The sequence below is a fragment of the Pseudorca crassidens genome, chromosome 10 (assembly GCF_039906515.1).
Source record: "Pseudorca crassidens isolate mPseCra1 chromosome 10, mPseCra1.hap1, whole genome shotgun sequence".
Taxonomy (NCBI): Eukaryota; Metazoa; Chordata; class Mammalia; order Artiodactyla; family Delphinidae; genus Pseudorca; species Pseudorca crassidens.
Window position 1 is genome coordinate 105,605,407 of NC_090305.1, and position 14,267 is coordinate 105,619,673.

At 48.1% G+C, this 14,267-nt stretch overlaps 1 protein-coding gene and 1 non-coding gene across 4 annotated transcripts in view; one reads left to right on the forward strand and one right to left on the reverse strand.

Annotated features, from left to right (window-relative positions):
• The window catches only part of RAB7A (RAB7A, member RAS oncogene family), a 94,215-nt gene that overhangs the window by 25,186 nt on the left and 54,762 nt on the right, over positions 1 to 14,267 (reverse strand). Inside the window, exon 2 of one of the 3 annotated variants that reach the window (XM_067755652.1) lies at positions 13,028 to 13,132. The exons of the other annotated variants lie outside the window; for them this stretch is intronic. The gene's annotated coding sequence lies outside the window, so the exon portion shown is untranslated. The remainder of the gene's footprint in view (positions 1 to 13,027; positions 13,133 to 14,267) is intronic. 3 annotated transcript variants of the gene reach the window in all.
• TRNAG-CCC (transfer RNA glycine (anticodon CCC)) lies at positions 8,949 to 9,021 on the forward strand. Its single transcript has one exon. It is a non-coding gene; the product is annotated as a tRNA-Gly (tRNA).

Genomic DNA, 14,267 nt, shown 5'->3' on the forward strand with positions numbered 1-14,267 from the left:
GCCAAAAGCCATTTCTGTGGAATCATCCAGTCATTTCCAGGGCACTCAGGACAGTGCTGGTGTTCTAGGAATGCAGACGTGATTAGACTGGAACACAGAACTTAGCAACTGGGCACGACAATCAGTGCCTCTGAATGTACAACAGGCACCTAGGCAGTTAGGCCTCCTTTCGACTTGTGACCGGCCTTTGCCTTGTTTGCACTATTCTCCTCTCCCCTGAGTCATCAGCCTGGCCTAGCACACCTTCTGTGCCCTTCCACTGTCCAGTTCCCAATTTCCCTTCATTCAACACAACTGTTTCAGAATAACCTTAAACCCTTAAATCTTGGTTATGAACTCCGAGGGCACCAGGTTTTGTCTGTGGTGAGCTGTTCCTCACTCCCTTAAGGTCAAATGCCACCTTCACTGAGAAGCTCCCTCTGACCTCCCCAGAGCCCAGGACCGACTCACGCCTCCCTCCACTGTGTCCGCTACACTCTCCCGCACTGCCAGGGGAGGATGGGGCTCTACAGGGCCCTCTGGGTGGAAGAGGTCAACCTTCAGGGCATGGCTCTCTGACCATGTGGAAGCCTGCGGGCAGTGCAGGACACGACGACAGTCACCTGCAAGACCATCTTCACCTCTGCCGCCGTCCTCGAAAGGCTCTCCGCCCTGGACTGCGGTCCTCTAACCGAGCGCCGCTGCCATCCATGCAGGGGTGCCGTTTGTTGTGAGATACTGGGGTTATACAGCTTGAAATACGTGGCCTGCAGATAATGCATAACCTGTACGCTCCAAGTAAGACTTACTACTGTAATGGTACTAGCAGATAGGCTGCTGGTCTGATGTTCCATTTAGAACCACCACCTCCACGTGGGAACTCAGCAGGAAGATGCTACTAGAAGCCTCCAAAAGGACAGTCTGAGGCCCAAGGGTAGGGACGGACACTCTCTCATTGCGTAGCACATTAAGGAGGTGCCCAACCACTTTAAAAGACTACCGCGATCGAGACATATTACATTAATTTTAAGGGTAATTACCTCAGCTGGGAGAGTCAGGGAAGGATTCCTCCAGGAAGATCTGACTGAATCTGGATCTGAAGGTGGAAAAGCACGCCAAAATTTCCCTGGCAGGAAAACCAGCGCATGCAGCATGCAAACGCCTTGTTGCAGGGAGAAACGAACACCTGGGGGTTGACGGCCAGACCACAGGGGACCTAGCAGGCCACGGCGGGGCCCTGAAACCAGAGCACTGAGAAGCCCACCGTTTGCGATTCTTACACAGTAGTGTTCATACTGTGAAGCCATCAACCTGTCTGCCGCGGGGGGAGGGGGAAGTGTTCAGCAGCAGGAGAGCCCACAGCAGACGTGAAGAGGCTGCTGTAACCTCCAGGCAAGGGGACTGCACCAGAGCCACGGTGAGACTGAGGGGAACGGAGGTGCTCCCAGGGCCAAGAAAAGCGGGGCAGCACCAAGCAGTGAACTGGACTCAGAAGAGGCAGGACACGAGGGGCGTGCCACGAAGCGCCCAGGTTCATACGCAATGCAACCAAAAGCATCCTCGGACAGGGAACCCTGAAAAAGAGCCAGGTGTTTTCTGGAAGGGAATTATGTTTGATTTAGACATGCTAAGTTTGAAGTGACCCTGACATAAAGAAGAGAAGGGGGCTTCCCTGGTGGCGCAGTGGTTGAGAGTCCGCCTGCTAATGCAGGGGACACGGGTTCATGCCCCGGTCGGGGAAGATCCCACATGCCGCGGAGTGGCTGGTCCCGTGAGCCATGGCCGCTGAGCCTGCGCGTCCGGAGCCTGTGCTCCGCAACGGGAGAGGCCACAACAGTGAGAGGCCCGCGTACCGCAAAAAAAAAAAAAAAAGTCTTCACTCAATTAAGCATATGGTTTGCTTGGTTAATGCTCAAAATATCTTTAAGTGGCAAATATATTAACTGAGTGGAGGACAGACATGGATCAAAATACAGATGTGATAAAGAATCTGAGTAATAGTTACCTTTCACTGTAGGAAAACCCCACTAAAAGCAGAGATACTGCCAGTATCTCTGACCAACCCAGAATGGAATATGCCCGAAGAGGGTGCCCACACAAGGGTCGTAAATGGCTGGGGGCAGTGCGCAGGACGTGTGGAATTTCCTGCCTTGCTGAATCAGTTTGTACTCTGCAAGGTTCAAGAGCCACTGCTTTAACTGACTCAAGGATCTGGTAAGGAACAGGTATGCTGAGATTCACATTCACCTACTTCCGTGTTATAGTTCACAGAGATTTCCAAGACTATGAAAAACATGAACTCAGTTGAATTTTATCATATTCCCCTCTCCTCCAATACTAGAGGGCCTGGGGTAATCTTGCAATCAAATCTATTTTTAAAAGATATGGTTGTACTTAGTTACATCTTAAGTTTCAGTGTTAACTGTGCTGGATTTATGACTTCAGTCTGCACCGCTGTGCGAACACGGGAACAGCAACACTCCCTGGACGAGAGTGCGAAGGACGATGCTGGTGGGCCTTGCCTCCTAGAGGCTGCTGCCTGGTGGCAAGAAGACAAACAATACGCAGGGCAGGACAAATATGGACTTCTAGACAAGAGTGGTGTAGAAGAGAGAACCCAACCGGCAGAAACACCGAACATTTTCCAAAGCAAGGCTAAACAGCTGCACAGCGAGGCCTCAGAAGGAGCGTTCAGCGTGTCCAAACTGCCAGGACGCTGCAGTGTTGTCAACTCCTCATAAGCTTCAGAGACAGTCCCAGGAAGCCCAGGGGAAAGTGCTAGAGGACTGAGATGAGAAAGCAGGACCGTGGAGCGTCAGGCCTGGGGGGCCAAGACAGGCGGGACACAGGAGTACAACGTCACCAAGGTGGGAGGCCTGAGCTGCACACAAAGCCCAAGACAGCCACCTCGCTGCTCCAGGCAGCCTTTCGAGGGAGCCGCCTCGTCTCATCTGGCAACACTGCTCCCAACAGGCCTCATCTCCCCGCAAATGCTCCGTCTCAGGTGCACCTGCCACTCCCCACGGGGCCCCGCACGTGAGGGCTTGGGGACAACTCCCACGGGGCCCCACACGGGCCTGGAGAGCACAGCCTTCCCTGGTGGAGACACGGGTCCAGGGGCTGCCCCCGCGAGCGCCTTCTGCTAGGTTCGGCCCACACGGATGATGCCAAGCTTCCGAGCACAAGGCTAGCGCTTATTCACATGAAGACTTTAAGCCTCCTGCCCATCACTCAGCAGGAAAAGCCTGGCTGACCATTCTCACCAGGGCACATTCTCTGGATCCGCCACAGTATTAACTGTCATCTGTGCTCTCGCTTAAAAGGTGGAGACATTACTTTCTTGTGTGCAGTGATCTGTGATCCTTCAGCAGTAAAGGTTTAAGGGAGTAGGCAAAAATCTAGACGGATTACACAAGACATAAAGAAATGCCTTGGCAGCTCCGTTTCCTCCCCAGGCCTGGATCATTTTCTTTTAAAAAATATTTTTTATGGCTACACCAGCTCTTAGTTGCAGAATGCTCAATCTTCGTTGTGGCATGCGGGATGTTGTTTGTTTTTTTTTTTTTTTTTTAGTTGCAGCATGCAGACTCTTAGTTGCGGCATGCGGGCTTCTTAGCTGCGGCACACAGGATCTACCTCCACGACCAGGGATCGAACCTGGGCCCCCTGCACTGGAAACGCTGAGTCTTACCTCCTGGACCACCAGGCAAGTCCCAGGCCTGGATCATTTTCGCGGCTAGCCCCGCCTCTCACTAAGGTCTGCCTGGGCCAAGAGGGGACTCGGTGGCCACTCGCGCACAGCGCTGCTCCGTTAGAGGCCTCCGCAGCCTTCGGTGCTGCTCCTCAGCTCTAACCCAGGTAGATTATGTCCAACCATCAGGCAGGTAAAAGGAGGAGGCACACAGCAAGCGTCCCCACCCCTTGGGCACCAGCCTCTGCCACAGGGAGAACTGTCCTGGCATTTGCAATGTTTTTCCATTCAGCTTGGGCTCAAATGGCAGCCTCTCCCTAGAACTCAAAACGTACACACACAGAAAAGTAAGGTAACTTGTCCAAGGCCACACAGCTAGTCATCTTGGAGCCAGGATTTTTTTTTTATATTTATTTATCTATGTTAAATAACACAGTTGTGGCACACAGGATCTTCGTTGCGGCATGAGGGATCTTTCGTTGTGGTGCACAGGCTCTAGAGCACAAGAGCTCAGCAGTTGCGGTGCATGGGCTTAGTTGCTCCGCGGCATGCGGGATCTCAGTTCCCCGACCAGGGATCAAACCCACGTCCCCTGCATTGGAAGGCGGATTCTTAACCACTGGACCACTAGGGAAAGTCCCTGGAGCCAGGATTTGAAATGAGGCAGTCCAGCTCCAGAGTTCTTCCAAAAAGAATCACTGGCTTCTCCAACACTGAAATTTTCACGGGGTATTTAAGTGCAAGGCACCAGGCCAGGTTCTACTTTATAGTTCTGCTCTGACTGTCCCATTCCAGTTTGCTTAAGGAACCTGCGATCACAGACCCACTGAATGATAGTCAGAAGCGGGCGCTCCCAAACTCTCAGGGAGACAGATAAATGGTTGAACTGAACACCAGGGAGAGAAGGACGGCTAGAAACTGACCAAGCAAGGCAATTTAAAGGCCACCACTCCACAGGGGAGGTGCAACGGCCATGCAAAGACTATGGGCTTTGGATCACAACCATGGGATGAAATCCCATCTCGCACATCCAGCTGTGTGAACTTAAATGTGCTTTCATGTGAAAAACGAGCATCCCCTACAAGTGAGATAATGCAGAGAAAGCTCTATCTGGCTCATTAAATCTACTCAATAAGTGGCTATTATGACATGAGGGCTTTTCTAACAGTGAATAAAAACGTGTACCTAGTCAACTAGCATTACTTCACTTTCCAAATCTCATAACTACAGTCTCTCATACTACCTGTTTGACTTTTGCTATATTTGCATGTTAACCCACATAAATGTGTCTGAGGTCCTAGTTATTCATCTAAGACAAATCGCACCTTCACTTACGTGCTTCCTAAAACCACACTGTACACCAGCACTGAGGCCCTGTGCCGTACAGCAGCAAACACTGCAGTGGAGTCATATCTGGCATGAGACCTGTCACTGGAGGAAGATCCATGGCCAATGCCATGGAAGAAAAAGCAGAACTGAGAAATGGGCACTGGGTCACTAAGCGACTTACAGTTTGAATTCCTGCCTCTGTTCTACTGTTGTGTATTCACTGTATAGGCATGTGCGCCCTAGGAGGGTGGCTCCCAAGATCCTGACCCACGTCGATCAGACGACCTCAGACTAAAACATCCCATGTCCTGCGATCCGTCCTCCATGCTTCAGACTTAAACATGTCCAATCATGTATCCCCATTTTTTTCAGTAACAGTGGTCACTAACCATGACCTAGGGGTAAGAACACATAGTTCAGTTCAAACACCTGCTGAGGGTCCAGTAGGTGTCAGTTACTGGGTTGGAGGCTGGGGTTTACCTACAGAAAACTACAAACACTTCTTATTTCAAAAGGAGGCCATCATAATTCTCTGTAAGCTGAACAAAGCATTCTGTTTTGTAGCTTTCAAGTGTTAAACTGGAAACTTCAGTGGCCACATTCAGCTGGCTATTTCACAACTCCCTGCTGGACAAGGGGTTCTGTGTGATTCTAAAAACAGTGAGGGGGCTTCCCTGGTGGCGCAGTGGTTAAGAATCCACCTGCCAATGCATGAGACACGGGTTCGAGCCCTGGTCCGGGAAGATCCCACATGCCGCAGAGCAACTGAGCCCGTGTGCCACAACTACTGAAGCCTGCATGCCTAGAGCCCGCAAGCCACAACTACTAAAGCCTGCGCCTAGAGCCCATGCTCCGCAACGAGAAGCCACTGCAATGAGAAGCCCGTGCACTGCAATGAAGAGGAGCCCCTGCTCGCCGCAACTAGAGAAAGCCCCCACGCAGCAACGAAGACCCAACGCAGCCATAAATAAATAAATAGATAGGGAAAAAAAAAACAGTGAGGCCAAGGGTAGAACAAAGCCAAATCACCTTAAACTCAGCCATAATGGGTCCTTAGAAGTCATTTTATCCTGAGCTTTTATTAGCAGAGACACTTCTTCCGTGGCACCGACACCTTGCCCAGTTCCTGCCTGCACACTCACAGTGACCATGAAGTACCTCCTGTGCAGTGTTCCCTCCTGTGCAGTGTTCCACTGTCAAAGGCTGCAGAGGGATTTAGAGACACTCAGACACTCCATCACCAGTGCCAACATCTTTCCTCAACTCCTGTCCACGCAACGTGGCTTCCAGATCACTCAACTTCCTGGTTGCTTACCCTGACTAGATCAGATTCACTGTACTTCTTAAAATGCCTGCCTCTTTGTAAAAGTACCGTCCATCACTAACACATGGTGATGCCATAAGGATGTGGAGAATTTTACAAACCTCTAAAAACTCACTCAGCTTTGATGTTCTTAATTGCACTCACAGGTACCACCAGCCTTAGCAGTCATTCTAACTGTTCAGGAAGCGTACTGCCATCGGGCTAAGCTTCTCGACAATGCCAACCCTTGCTTAGTCCAGGCCATGCATTCCCAGCAGGGATGTTATTAACAATGGTTTGTGGCCCTCTAGAAGCTGCAATATAAAAACAGATAGACACAGTACATGCATGGTATTAAAACTTTACTGGGGTAGGGGAGACAATTAGGGGAAAAAAATCTAAAAAGCCCTGCGGAGCAGAAGGGAGGTGCAATAATCAAAAATGGTTGACAGGGCTTCCCTGGTGGCGCAGTGGTTGAGGGTCTGTCTGCCGATGCAGGGGACGCGGGTTCATGCCCCGGTCTGGGAGGGTCCCACATGCCGCGGAGAGGCTGTGCCCGTGGGCCACGGCCGCTGGGCCTGCGCGTCCTGAGCCTGTGCTCTGCAACGGAGGAGGCCACAACGGTGAGAGGCCCGCGTACCGCAAAAAAAAAAAAGAAGGTTGAGAAAGGCTGGTCTAGGCCTGTGCTGTCCTACACGGCAGTCACTAGCCATTTAAATGAAATCAAATACAGCTCCTCAGCCACACCAGCCACACTAAGTGCTCACAAGCCACACAGCTAGCACCTACCGCACTGGCCAGCACAGACAACATTTCCATCATCACCGGAAGTTTTATGGTATGGTGTTGGTCTAAACAACCCTGGAGGATTTTACTAGCATTAGTAGACAGTCCTCAAACATCTCATATCTCGATTTATGGCCATTAATTACCGATTATCTAGCTCATCTTCTTTCACTCTTGAAAACACAGTAAAGATACTAGCTCCTCAAGAGCAAACTTTAGAAAGTATTAGTTAACATGCGAGTTTTTCGTTAGAATATTACAGCAAGATATTGGCTGCATCATAACCACTTCAAAATATTTGGAGCCACTGGTCCTAGCAGCCTAGGAGTGTCCAAACACTACCCTAGGTCCTTTGTAACCCACTGAGACTGAGGTCCAGTTAACTGTTTGAAAGCAAACCATACTGTGAACCACACAAGGAGCATCAAGGACCAGACACAGGCCACGCTGACCAATCTGCCTGCGTAAGGTCAAAGTACGAAAACGTCAACCAAATCTTGAAATCCTCCTTTGATTAGGTGTGAAAGTCTTCTCCTGACAGTGTAGAGAGTTTCATTACATCCTCTTAGGAGCTGGATGCGATTGCAGAAGGTGGTCACACGTATTTTGTTCTCAAGAACCCTTGGAAGAACCATGGTGACTGAGGTGTCTCACACAGCTAGACTTACATTTCAAAACAATTTCTTCCTGGCCACTTCCTAATCAAGAAGCCAAAATAAAACACAAAAATCCAGTCAGGTAAGTGATAATCTGTCTCCACAGCCCCAAAACAAGTACAGCGAACATTGCAGAATGTAATACGCCTGGTCATGTTAGGCGCCAACAAGTTAACGCCACTGCTCACGGGTCCATGTTCTAGAATCTCAGGCAGGGAAGCCCAGGTCACGTGACACAACATGCCACCAAGACAGAGGGAAAGAAGTCAGAGAGGCAGGCTGAGCTCTATCAGATGAGAAGCAAATGTGTCCTTTACCCTCCTGAGAGGAAAGGTGGAAACCAATGGAAGACAGATTCAAGCAGAGTCCCCAGGAGGGCAAGGTGGAGAGCATCACTAAGCCAGCAGCCTTCCTCCCCAAGTCAACACAAGCTGTGGCCAAAGGCCAGGCTACGAATGTGAAGGTTGCATCAGTGCTGCCTCTCCTCCCCCGCGCTCCTGCTGTTCTCCAGTCAACAGACCCCCAAAGAGGACTCTCCCTGCAGGGCAGCCCACCCTCCTCACGTTTAACTGAAGACATAAGGACTCTCAATGGCCGCTGGCTGTCCAGGGATGCAAGAGCCCTTTAGTTCCAAAGACTGGTTTGCTTCTTCCAAACGGTGAACTTCAATTTCAACTTCTGCACTGTCACACCACGCAAACCCCTCCACCTCTCCAAAGACTAAGGTCAAAGGAATGCAGAACCGCGGCTACACAGCATTTACCTCTCCGCCCCTGAAGCGCACACGTGGAGTTACGCCCGGGGGAAATGCTAGTTACAGCAGCAAACTCTTGCCCAAAGTTTCAGGGTCTACAGGCTCGAAACCTTGGGTATTGCTTCCAAGTCAGATACTAGGAATATAGGAGTACCAGGAGTCCCATACCTTGTCACAAGGGTCATCATTCTCAGAACAGATACTTGAAGAAGAAAATGTTCCCAAATACATCAGCTTGAAAATAAAGACCATATTTCATATCATGTCATCAAAGTACATTAAACCTAATATGTAACCACTGGGGCTTCAATTCACAAAGCCTCCCCAACAAAAACATTTTTAAAACAAGTGTTTAAAAATTTTTAGTATGAAAGGAAAGAAGTAGAGAGAGTAGCATTATCAACTCATATGCTGTAAGGAAACCTGCAATTAAAAAGAGTATAGGGGACTTCCCTGGTGGTCCAGTGGTTAAGACTCTGCGCTCCCAATGCAGGGGGCCCAGGTTCAATCCCTGGTCAGGGAACTAGATCCCGCATGCCGCAACTAAAGATCCTGCATGCTGCAACTAAGACCCAGCACAGCCAAAAAAAAAAAAAAGTATGGGATGCCTCCAATGGGAAATGATGCACTACTTAGACTCTGGGGTCTCACTGCCCTTACCAACTGTAGGTTGTAGTAATGATGGTAGAACAAATGGCTCTTGTCTACACAAATGAATTCTATCTGGACAAATTTCCACCATGGAAAAGACAGTTTTGTGTCCAACTGCAGGTTCCCTGCAACATTACCAACTTCCATGTATGTCTGTTCTTTGTTCATTTCATATTTAAATGACAGTCATGATCTTACATTTTCTTGAAAATTATCTTTTAACAGTACCCATTACCTAGGGGCTTCCATGGTGGTCCAGTGTTTAAGACTCCGTGCTTCCACTGCAGCGGGCGCAGGTTTGATCCCTGGTTGGGAAACTAATATCCTGCATTCCGCTCGCCCCCCCCGCCCCCCCAAACCAAAAACAACAACCAAAAACCCAACAACTAGACTTAAACAGCCAACATTTCCAAAAAAGTTTTAAGCATTTTGGTTCATCTTCAGAGGCAAAAACGCAATACTCTGAAGAGAACACGAAGAGCGACAAGATTCCTACTGGTCTACAGCTGGTCACACAAGGCTGGTCAGCAGGCTATGGCTCCAGGGGCATTCCCAATTCCTTTCCCCCAGAGGGGCTCAGATCTGCTCCTCACTCACATGTAAGAGGAATTGGGGGATGAGAGACCAACCAAGGGCTTGGGACCTGAAGGCTCTGGTTCAAATCTGGGCTCTGAAACTTACGAGCTGTGCAAGTTGAGGTAAGTAATTTCCTCTCCTTGGGCCTTCACTGAATTCCTAACTCTGTAAAAGGTGGGTGTGTTCCTGAGAAGATATGAGAATGAAGAGGCAGAGGAGCCAGAGACCAACATGTCTCTACTTCTCACTTCTCAAATTCCTGGAGCTACAACCGGGTCCTGGTGACATTAATCCAGTACAACGTTCTCCAACTCAGTGCGCTGTGGGGCTCCTTGTCCTGTGACAGCTCAATTACAGAACCTATTTTAGTCTCCACCCTTCTTCCTGAGATGAGCCCCATGACTGAGGGAATCTTCCACCAAATACAAAACTTAAAATTAAGATATATTCTTTCTTAACATTTAAAGATACCAGGAACAGCAGCAAGAGTCTAATCAAGAACTAAGCACCTGCTACAAACACACACAGCCCTCAGGGACACCAGTGAGCCCCAGCCAGTCCACCTGTGCTGAAGTACAACTCCAGAACACACATCCCAACGGGCATCAACCAATGAACACAGAACAAACTACACGTAAGCAAAATAATCTGGGCCCCCAGGACTAAAAAGTCAAAAACGGAGAAGAGAGGTGAAATCACGAGATGTCTCACCGTCACCACGCTGGGCGGGACGTGGATTCCCAGGTTCTCCTGGGAGGGTGCCAGGAACCTTCCACCCAGTCCACGGCAACCAGGAGCAGTGCAGTGATGGCCCTGACCACACACCAGGCTCCTGCCCACAGCTTCCCACTTCTCCAGATCCAGTCCCTTTCCAGCGCCCTCAACTCATGTACCTCGGACTCTGCCGTGACATGTTTTTAACTGGAATGACCTTCCTGCCCCTCCTCACCGTCACTGCTTCTCACACCTACTCACCTATCCTGCCTAACCCAACCCAAATAACACCGGAACACCTTCTAATGTGAAGAAATCTCTAGGTTCTCAGCTGGCCCCTCTACCTATACAGACACAAACGCAAAAACATCACATGAACTCTGATGTGCTCCACTGAAAAAAGGCACTCAAACAGTGGCAGCCTCAATACACAAGAAACGTGTGCCCAACTGCATTACTCCAGAGGACAGGATCCAGACCAGTGGTTTAACAAATGAGTTTTGAATCAGGGAAACGGAATAACCACCAGTTGCTGAATAAAGCAGGATATACCAAGAAGCACTGGGAAAACACTGTCATGGTAAGCAGAAGACAGGACACTCATCAGGAGAGCAAGTGTAAGACTGAGCTAAATGTACCATATGATTCCTTTCTGCAGTCATGACTTTATAATCAGCTACCAAAAATGTTACAAAGTGTAAATTCTGATGAAGATTATTTCATATAATTATTCCTCACTCTGAAAGCCCATGATTAGAGAAAAACAATTAGTGTATCCTGCCTTTTCAATAGGAATTGTAGGACTTCCCTGGTGGCACAGTGGTTAAGAATCCGCCTGCCAATGCAGGGGACACGGGTTTGGGCCCTGGTCCAGGAAGATCCCACATGCTGTGGAGCAACTAAGCCCGTGCGTCACAACTACTGAGCCTGCACTCTAGCGCCTGACAGCCACAAATACTGAGCTCACGCACCTAGAGCCCGTGCTCCACAACAAGAAGCCACCGCAACGAGAAGCCTGTGCACCACAATGAAGAGCAGCCCCCGATCGCCACCAACTAGAGACAGCCCACGCACGGCAACGAAGACCCAACGCAGACAAAAATAAATAAATAAAATAAATAAATTTATGGGGGGAAAAAAAAGGAACTGTACAAGTGGAGAAAAATTTGCCAGTTGACAAGTGGGAAAAAATTTTTAACACATGAATGCCAGTAGAAGGAATACATGATAAAAAAATAAGGACCTACTGTATAGTACAGGGAACTATATTCAGTATCTTGTAATAACCTATAATGGAAAAGAATCTGAAATAGAATAGATATATATCTATCATTTTGCTGTACATGTGAAACTAATACAACATTGTAAATCAACTACTTTAATTTAAAAAAGAGAGTAGAAGGAATACAGAAGGAATGACTGAAATAGAATTTTAAAAAATCATTTTGGGGCTTCCGTGGTGGCGCAGTGGTTAAGAATCCGCCTGCCAATGCAGGGGACACGTGTTCGAGCCCCGGTCCGGGAAGATCCCACATGCCGCAGAGAGGCTGGGCCCGTGAACCACGGCCGCTGAGCCTGCGCTCCGCAACGGGAGAGGCCACAACAGTGAGAGGCCCGTGTACGGCAAAAAAAAAAAGCCTGTTGGCTTGGCGACTGCAATGACCTTTTTGCCAGTCAGAGTACATCTGGCCATTCTCAAATCAGACTAGTTCCCTGAATTGTAAGAAGTACTTGTGAAGCAGAGGTATGGAAAAGATCTGCATAATGATGCTCTGGGGCCTGTCTCTAGGAAGAGTAACCCTATTAACGCCAGATGTACTAGTTAGGGTTCTCCAGAGAAACAGAACCATTAGGATGAAGGAACAGAGCCTAATGGTTCTGTTGACACCATATATAAGCCCACGTTTTACCAGTTACGTTTAAGTGATATTTAAAATCTGTTGTTAAAAATAAACTTCATTAAGTCAGAAAAAGATAAACAAATACCGTATGCTAACACATATATGTGGAAACTTAAAAAAAAAAAAAGGTTCTGAAGAACGTAAAGGCAGGACAGGAATAAAGACACAGACATAGAGAATGGACTTGAGGACGCGGGGAGGGGGAAGGGTAAGCTGGGACGAAGTGAGAGAGTGGCACTGACATATATATACTACCAAATGTAAAATAGATAGCTAGTGGGAAGCAGCTGCATAGCACAGGGAGATCAGCTCGGTGCTTTGTGCCCACCTAGAGGGGTGGGATAGGGAGGGTAGGAGGGAGACACAAGAGGGAGGGGATGTGGGGATATATGTGTACGTATAGCTGATTCACTTTGTTATACAGCAGAAACTAACAACACTGTAAAGCAATTATACTCCAAGAGAGATGTTAAAAAAAAAGAAAAAGAATGTATACATAAATGTACCACTGTCACTTTGCTGTACAGCAGAAATTTACACAAAATTCAACTACAATAAAATTTTTTTGTTTGTAAAAAAAACAAAATAAACTTCATATATATGAGATTTCTGTTTATGTAACACTGTATGAGATTATATAATACATACATAAGATTTAGTACTTAGATTTAGTAAGGAAGTTCTCACGTGATTATGGAGGCCGAGATGTCCCACGATCTGCAGTTTGAAGGCCTGAGAACCAGGCGAGCTGGTGGTGTCAGATCCAGTCTGAGATGGAGGACAGGAGAAAACCTGCAGACAAAGTGAATTCTCTTCCTCAGCCTTTCTTTCTAGTTGGGCCTCCCAGGATTGGATGAGGGCAGTCTGCTTTGCTCAGTCCACACATTCAACTGTGAATCTCATCCAGAAACACGGCAAAGACACCCCCAGAATGATGCTTCAGGCAAATACCTGGGCATCCCTTACCCGGTCAGGTTGACACACAAAATTAACCATCACACCAGGTAGATGTGAAAACCCGGCAGACTGCAGGGCTCAGGCAAAAGTCCAGCTCCTTAGGCTGAGGAGGAAGTGCTAAAGAACAGGATGTCAGAAGTTTCCAAACACTCTGCTTCCATTTCAAAGGTTACTATCCACAGGTTATTACTGAAGTATAGGTTTAAAGGGACTCCAACTGTGCTGGCAAGATTCTGGCAAAATAAAGATCCACATGCCTCAGAAGATCACCAATGCACAGCTTGCCTCGGATAACATTTAGGAATATCACTGCCAAACACTAACTCAAGGTGGAAACACACCAGTACCACGCTGCAAAGGCAAAGGGCCGAACAGTCTGTAACTAGGTCAGGTTTGCGTGCTCTTGCACAGGTCCACGCAGCACTGCTGAGCACACTGCAAGGTGGTGATGCGTGGTCGACTTAGGACAGCAGCTTTAGAATAGAGGTTCTCAGTTTCCCTACTGCTGTTTACCAACCTTGATGTAACTACAAAATCACATTTCAAGGTCAGAGATCTGTCAGTTAAGATGCTGTTTGGCTTTTATTTGGGAGAAAGAACTTGTTTGAAGAGAAGATACTGATCTTAATTTCTGCGTGTGTTAAGAACATCACCCTGTGGTGCAACCATCACAACTACCTATTTCCAGAACTTTTTCATCAGGGCAAACAGAAACTCTATGCAGATTAAGCAATAACCCCATTTCCTGCTCCCCCTGCAGGGGAGAGGTAATCTCTGTTCTACCTTCTGTCTCTGAATTGGCCTTATCTAAATAGCTTTTGTAAGCGGGATCATACAATATTTCTCCTTTCCTGTAATGGCTTATCTCACTTGGCATGCTTTCATTTCAAGATTCGTCCACATTGCAGCCCACACCAGAACTTCATTCCTTTATATGGTGAATAATACACCGCTGTATCTAGATACCATA